Genomic DNA, 8443 nt, shown 5'->3' on the forward strand with positions numbered 1-8443 from the left:
TTATTAGTATTATTTAGGGGTTCTTGTGTTCGTTAAAGAGTAGAGATAATATTGAAAACGTATTTTGCAAGTGAGTTTTTGATCACCGACCGTACCTTTCTCTCCATACAGTAAGGTAGCGCTATTCTTGCAATTTGGTGTTTGTGTATTTCCGTAATCTTCGCTGATAATGGTAAATCCTTCTTACAGAGATAGTTAGAGGTGTTCTACCAAGATATATATCGAGGGATTACTTGTGTTGTTCTCTCGATAGGCAGTCGGCGCTGTGTATGAAAACCACAGCTTACAAAGTTTGTGTTTTTGTGCGTGTTCCGTGGTCGTGATCCAATACTATACAGCAAAAATATATACAATAAAATAAGTAGATAATAGATATACAAGTAAATATAAACAAACAAATACAATACCCTCTGTATATTATACAGCATAAGGGCCCTTATGCACCGCGAACTGCCTGGCAACTCCTTTACTCAGAACGATCATCAATTCTCCCTCTGTCATGATGACGCAAAGCATTAACCTCGTACGTAACCGACAAACGCATGTCCTACGCCCAGTGTATAATGTAGACGCGCCCATTAGTAGTACCGAGGGCTCCCGACTACTCTGTCATGAACAACACATTTTCGGAAGCTGTCCTTTTACATTACGCATTCGTATTGGGAACTGCCGTAGTTGGAGAGATTGTTTTTTTTTTTTTTTTTAGGGGGGGGGGGGGGTGGAACTTGCTGAAGTCGAACTTCGTTTGTGTTTTATTGTGTGTGTTTTCATTTAACATTTGGAGAGATAGGGGCTTGTGGTATTTTTGACATCATTCTATTTTACTTCTTTGGTCGAGCGAAAAGGATGGAGTCGTATCCGTAGAGTTAATGCTATTTAGAACTCGCGAAGACGATCTACCAAAAGTCGTTAAAAAGTAATAGTGTTTGCTCTTTAAAAGACTTAATCATTGAGTAAAAACGGAAGAAAACAACCCCCAAAGATCCACTATTAAAATTACGAAATTAATAACAGTACCGCGCGAACAAATAAAAAAAAAAACGTGAGCAGGGATTCGAAGCGTTTAGGCTCGTAGTCGGGATAAAGAGATTAAGCGTCCGTCTTTTGTTTTCGAGAGAATGGATTGTGGGAGGAATCGTGTCCAGACGTGTCGAGCATTTACGGCGCTTTGCCGAGAGTGAATACAGCTGTGAAACGCGAGAGAACAATAGATAAAGTAGAGGAAAAAGAGAGAAAGAGAGAGAAGAGTATGTGAGAGAAATGGGGGACAGAAGAGAAGTGGCAATTAACGCTAACCGAATGTGAAAGAAGAACGTGCGAATGTGTATCGTGTTGGCCCTTAATCACACGGAAAGAAACGGCTCGACTCTCCGGCCTCTCGCACAATAATAAGGAAGTAGCACCTGCTGGCCCTTAACACCCTATAAAGGTGCTAAGAAAAGAAAAAAAAAAAAGTCTTCCGTAATTTAGACAAAAAAAAAAAAAAAAAAGGAAAAAAGTCAACGCCTCGACAATTGAAAGTTCAGAGGGATCTAATTCCAGGTACTTGATCGCTCTAAAATAGAAGAAAATTCGTTGTTAATGCTATTTTTTTTTTTTTTTTTTTTATTCTCTAGTTAAAAGTACTGCTAATCAAAGACCTATATATCTCCCATATATTATGTATAAAAGATCTCCCATATATTATATATCAATCTTCCAAATATTATATACCAAATATCACACACATATTACATACTCAATATCTCCCTCATATATAAAAAAAGGACAGTTAATCATGAACACTTTCTTATTTTCGTCTCTTCGAAAGACACGCTACTAATGAAAGGCCTCAGCATCTCTTATATCATATATCGTAAGGAAATCTCCCATACCCAGGTCAGTGGTTTGCTTATTGGCGTATTAACTTCAGATGCCAATCCCTTCGCCACGTATCTGTAACCCCATCTCTTGTTTACCAAACAATATGTCTGTGTGTGTGCGTGTGTGAATGAAGGTCGTCCTCGGTTTAAGGTTAGATAATGTCTTTGGGTCATGTTGTGTTAGAGTGTGTTACGTTGTGTTGTGTTTGTCATGTTATGTTGTGTTGCGTTAGCTTTGTTGTGCGCTGTGTTACGTTGTGTTCTGTTATGTTATGTTACTATGCATAGCGTTATGTTAGAGACTAGGGAATGTAGACACACATGGGTGACTGTAGGGATGAGAATTAATATTTACTTTAGGAACATTATGTGTTTTTTATAAAGGATGTCTTGATCAGATAACTGTTGTAGCAACATTTTTGGTATTGTGGGTATTGCATATTCTTATTAGATTGACATTATTATTACACAATGTAGAAGCTTCACTTGTTGATTGACGATGAGAATAGATATTTTTCTTAATGATAAAAACACTTTGTATATATTTATAAACAGGGAACGATAACAAACGCAGAATATTCTAGATTCAATACGGGGCCATCATATAACGCTAAAACACTAAGACTAAATCACTTCGTTTCTTTGAAATAGATTAACCGACGACCCTTTTTTTATGCCAATGATAGGGTAAGTGTAACGAAAAAAAAAAAAAAAATACTGTGGACCATAAAGCTGAAATTACCCCATAAACAGTACTGACGAACGACCATCGTAACTTGCCTTAACGACCAGGAAAGTTTTGCTAAACACATCTGGCGTGTTAAGTATGGTCCTTAGGTTAGTAAATGTAAGGGTTTTTAAGCAAATTCGTATTTTCGATTTTTTTCACGGGGGGGAGGGGGGAAGGAAAGGTGGGGGGGGGGGGCAGATGTGCAAACAAGGGGGTAGGGGGGGAGGAGTTAGGGTCGTTTTTGTTTGTTCTTGTTAACGCTGTTGTTAATGGTTGTTGAATTGTTATTAATATATATGTTTTTTGTACGTTATTGTATGGTGCTAAACGTTGTGTCTTGTGATTGTTCTCGTTGTTTTTGTTGTGTGTTTGTGTGTCTGTTTACTAGTTTCTTTATCTATTCTGATTCGCTTTCCTTCTTCCTCCTTCCATCTTTTCTTCTTTCTTTTCCTTCTTCTTGTTCGTTCCTCTCTCTCTCATCCCTTATCTTATCTTTACTTTTTCTCTCCGTTTCTATTTTAGTTTTGAAAGGGAAAGAAGAGGGAAAAGTAGGAATGGAATGGAAGGAAAAGGAAGGGAGAGACGGAGAAGGAAGGGGATTGAAGGGAAGAGAAAAAGGAAATGAGGGGAAGAAAAGGAGAAGGAAGTGAAGAAAAGAAGAAGGAAGAGAGGAAAGTAAAGGATAATGAGATAAAGAAAATGAAATAGAACAGAATAGCAAGGGATAGAATGAGTATGAAGGGAAGGAAAAGAAAAAGAAAGTGAAAAGAAAGATCAAAGGAGAAGAAACGAAGGAAAATAAAACAAAGAAAAGGGAAATAGAAAAAGAGATCAAAGGAGTGAAAACCAAAGGAAAAAAAAAAGGGAAACAGAAAGAGAGAGCGAAGGAGGGAAGAAACGAAGGAAAATAAAACAAAGAAAAGGGAAACAGAAAGACAAATCAAAGGAGAGAATAACCGACTGAAAATAAAACAAAGAAAAGAGAAACAGAAAGAGAGACCGAAGGACAGAAAAAAACCCGAAAGAAAAACCAAAGAAAGGGGAAATAGAAAGAGAGAGCGAAGGAGAGAAGGCGAAAGAGAAGACAAGCCTGCCGCACATTAGTCACTGGGTCGAGATTCCCCTCCAGGCGCCTCGTACCTGCTCCCGCGTCTTAGAAGGAGATGCTTAAGTAATTACTGATGGAGATCCTACGATAAGAAAGATTGGGAGGAGGAGGAGGAGGAGGAGGTGGGGTGAGAGGAGGAGGAGGAGGAGAAGGAGGAGGTGGGGTGAGAGGAGGAGGAGGTGGGGTGAGGAGGAGGAGGAGGAGGAGGTGGGGTGAGAGGAGGAGGAGGAGGAGGAGGTGGGGTGAGAGGAGGAGGAGGAGGAGGAGGAGGTGGAGGTGGGGGGAGAGGAGGAGGAGGAGGAGGAGGAGGAGGAGGTGGGGGGAGAGTAGGAGGAGGAGGAGGAGGAGGTGGAGGTGGGGTGAGAGGAGGAGGAGGAGGAGGAGGTGGGGTGAGAGTAGGAGGAGGAGGAGGAGGAGGTGGAGGTGGGGTGAGAGGAGGAGGAGGAGGAGGAGGAGGTGGGGTGAGAGTAGGAGGAGGAGGAGGAGGAGGTGGAGGTGGGGTGAGAGGAGGAGGAGGAGGAGGAGGAGGAGGAGGAGGAGGAGGAGGAGGTGGGGTGAGAGGAGGAGGAGGAGGAGGAGGAGGAGGAGGAGGTGGGGTGAGAGGAGGAGGAGGTGGGGTGAGAGGAGGAGGAGGAGGAGGTGGGGTGAGAGGAGGAGGAGGAGGAGGAGGAGGAGGAGGTGGTGGGGTGAGAGGGGGGTGTGGGGCTGATAGAAGGGGAATGGATGAGGGATGAGGGGGGAGGGGTAAGGGAGGGTTAAACAGGGGTAAAGGGGAGGAGGAGGGGTAAAGGGAAGGGGGGAGGGGGGACGATAGAGGTATTGGGGAAGAGGGGGAAAGGGGGGAGGAGGAGGGGTAATGGGGAAGGGAGAGGACGAGGAGGAGAGGTAAAAGGAAGGGGGAAAGGAGAGGGGGGGGATAGAGGAGTAGGAGGACGGTGGCAAAGAAGGCAGGACAAGGGGGGAGGGGGAGGAGAGTAAGTAACCCCTCCAGTATGTAAAAACAGTCACCCTTCAGAGCGGATTTGAAGGGGGATGTGTGGAAGGGAAAGAAAGGGTGCGTGCGTGCGTGCGTGTCTGTGTTCGTGTCCCTTTCCCCTAACGCGTATCCTGCTATTATTAATAATAATTCAAACATCCGCATTCTTATTTAGCGTCTACAGACAGACAGACAGGCAGACATTCAGACTATATCAACGGGATAATAACTACGGAATTACAGATGACCAGGAGATATGAACCACGTAAATGCGTTATGAATATAGCACAACAAAATAATAACTCTCGATTGTAATACTATTATAAGTATGTGATAATGTGCCTTCTCCTGTTGACGCCGTCTGTATAAGTAATTGTTTTGATGGTATGGTGCCAGTGATAATGATTATGTTAATGGTTTGTCTCTAAAGAAATATCGCTTAAAGGAGCAACACAGTAAATTGGATTATGAATACGCAAACCCAATAACGTGTGGTAAAATAAATAAATGAATAAACAGATAAATAATGAGATAGATAGAGAGAGATATAAAGAGTTAAAACAGGTAGATCAATAAATACTTAAAATAGACGGAGAAATAAATCGTTAAATTAGAGACACAAATAAATAAATAAAAATATAGATAAAGCATATAAACAAAACAAAAAAACTAACAAGTAATAAATCAAGCGAAAAAAAGAATGCATATAAGCTGACCACAGCGCCCTTAACCGGAAGACAAGCGCCGACGAGGCTGCAATTGCATTCTCAACAACAGATGTCCTCCTTGGCATTTCCACCTGCATGTCGACACCCAATCCTCTGCCTATTTATTCCACGCCACGAGAAAAAGGAGGGAGGGAGGGAGGGAGGGAGGGAAGGAGGGAGGGATAAGGAGGGAAGGAGGGAGGGAGGGATAAGGAGGGGTTGGGGTAGGGACTTGCATGATACTTCACAGATCGCTGAGTTTGAGGTAGAAATGACGCATGGGAGAGATAATATTAAATACGAGGGGCTATTGGAGAGAGAAGAGAGAGAAAGGTATATACTTACACCCAAGGTATATGTAAGTACTTGTATAGACCTTGCTTACACCTACATCCCTTCGTGGTCATATGTCACGCTGACAATAACTAAGAATAAATATGTTTTACTTCTTCCTCGCTGTCTCTTCTTTCTTATCTTTCCCATCCACTTAGTGTGTCAGTTACACCTATAATTGCAAATCCCCCCCCCACCCCCCCCTCTCTCTCTCTCTCTCTCTCTTCTCTCTCTCTCTCTCTCTCTCTCTCTCTCTCTCTCTCTCTCTCTCTCTCTCTCTCTCTCTCTCTTCCTCTCCCTGCATTCCTCTTCCTCTCACTTTATACCTATTTCTCTGTCTTTATCCCTCCCCCGCTCTCTCATCCTCGTTATCTCTCTCTCTCTCTTATCTTCTCTTTCTCACTCTCTCTCTCTCCCTGCTTCCCACCCCTCCCCTCCCCTTCCTTTCCCTTCCTTCCCCCCCACAAAAAACACACACTATACAAACACACAAACACAGGAACATACAAACACACACTTGTAGTTAACCAATTTATTACCTCCCAGACGGACAGTGATGTATTCATATACCGTCCCCAGTAGTTACTCGTAATACAGCTATCGGTCTCATACTTGCAGGTGGCATGAGGGCGGCTGAAAGGGGGAGGGAAGGGGAACGAGGCGAGAGAGAGAGAGTGAGAAGGGGAAGGGGAAGAGCGAATGAGGGGAGAGAGAGAAGGAGGAGGAGGAGGAGGTGGAAGAGGGAGGGAGGGAGGGAGGGAGGGAGGGAGGGAGGGAGGGAAGGAAGGAGGGAGGGAAGGGAGGGAGGGAAGGAGGGATAAGGAGGGGTTGGGATAGGGACAGTGCGCAGCGACTCGCGAACACCCTTTATGTCTCGAGAGCATAGAGGCGAAACTCCCATTCCACTTAACCTCTTGCTCACTGCAAAGATGAGTTGCATTCAATCTTTGTTTATGCGGTAAGTGGCTTGTACCTTCGCGAACGTCATGTACAGCACATAGCGGGAAAAGGCCAGACGGAATCCTTTTTTTTTTCGCGGGATAAGGCGTGGGTGAGGGAAAGGGACAGGGACAGGGGAGAGGAGTGGATGGAAAGGGGAGGGGAGAGGGAGGGAGAGGAACAGGGAAAAGGGAGAGGAGTGGATTGAAAGGGGAGGGGAGAGGGAGGGAGAGGGAGGGACAGGGACAGGGAAAGGGGAGAGGAGTGGATGGAAAGGGGAGGGGAGAGGGAGTGAGAGGGACAGGGAAAGGGGAGAGGAGTGGATGGAAAGAGGAGGGGAGAGGGAGTGAGAGGGACAGGGAAAGGGGAGAGGAGTGGATGGAAAGGGATAGGAAAAGGGGAGAGGGAGAGGGAGAGGGAGAGGGAGGGGGGAGGGGAGAGAGAGAGAGAGATGTAGAGATTGGGAAGTAGGAAAATGAGATTGCGAATATGAAAGGTATTAAGAAAGGAATAGAAAGACGTAGATGTGAGAGAGAGAGAGAGAGAGAGAGAGAGAGAGAGAGAGAGAGAGAGAGAGAGAGAGAGAGAGAGAGAGAGAGAGAGAGAGAGAGAGAGAGAAACTAAAAAGAAGAAGACGAAAGAAAAAGAAACACAGAGAAAGAACGAGAGACCGTTAAAGCAAACAAACTTACCTTGTTACAAATTTTAAAAAAGACAACTTTCAACAAGCTTGTTTGAGTTACATCCGGTAGTTAAGTGTTTTACAAGGCTCGGTCTCTCGTTCGCCCGGGCAGGTGAGTTGGGGGAGTGGACGCCCTTGTGTGGTATCAATTGTTCATGTGAGGGTACTAGGTGTTCCAAAAAGTGCTGGAACAACACATCCCTCGCGAGATGAAGCTAATGAAGGAAGTCTTTGAGTGATAATCAGTTGGACGATGTATGGAAAGAAGATAAGGCTTTAAGGGGTCGTCCTTCTGTTGTAAAGAAAGAAAATAAGCTCATTTCTCCCTTCGTGGCCAAGATGAATGGCTGGCGTTTGCTTTGCTCTGAACCTCCTAATCTATGTTAAACTTCCTGCCGTTTGCGACCGCCGCTGTTGGTATAGCAACTGATACAAAAACACGTAGATGAATGCACACGTGGACGATGCAGGGAGCTTTGTACAAATACGTATGTATGTATGTGTATATATGCAGGCACACACATACGGACGCTCATACACGCACGCATGCACGCACCCAAACGCACACACACACACACGCGCGCGCACACACGCGTACACACGCGCACACGCGCACACACACGCGCGCACACGCACGCACGCACGCACGCACGCACGCACACACAACACACACACAACACACACACGCACAACGCACACGCACACGCCACACGAACCACACGCCACACGCACACGCACACGCACACACACGCACACGCACACACACACACACACACGCACACGCACACGCACACACACACACACACACGCGCGCGCGCGCGCACTAGTGAACGTACACGCAATATTACGTGTTTTTAGCGTTACTCATTTCCATACCGCAGGGGGACGAGACCAATAATTTAGCCTCATTCGCACCCAATTTCCCATGACGAAGAGGAGAGATAAAACACAGTAGTGATAACTCATGACTAACACCCTGTCTGTCCCCTCCCCTTCCCCTCTCCTGCCTTTTTTCCCCTACCCCGTCCCCTTCCTTTATCTTACCTTATCTTCTCCCGGTCCGTTTCTTCACTTCTCTCTTTAATTTATCTCTTTCTTCCCTCCCA

The sequence above is a fragment of the Penaeus chinensis genome, chromosome 29 (genome assembly GCF_019202785.1).
Source record: "Penaeus chinensis breed Huanghai No. 1 chromosome 29, ASM1920278v2, whole genome shotgun sequence".
Lineage (NCBI taxonomy): Eukaryota > Metazoa > Arthropoda > Malacostraca > Decapoda > Penaeidae > Penaeus > Penaeus chinensis.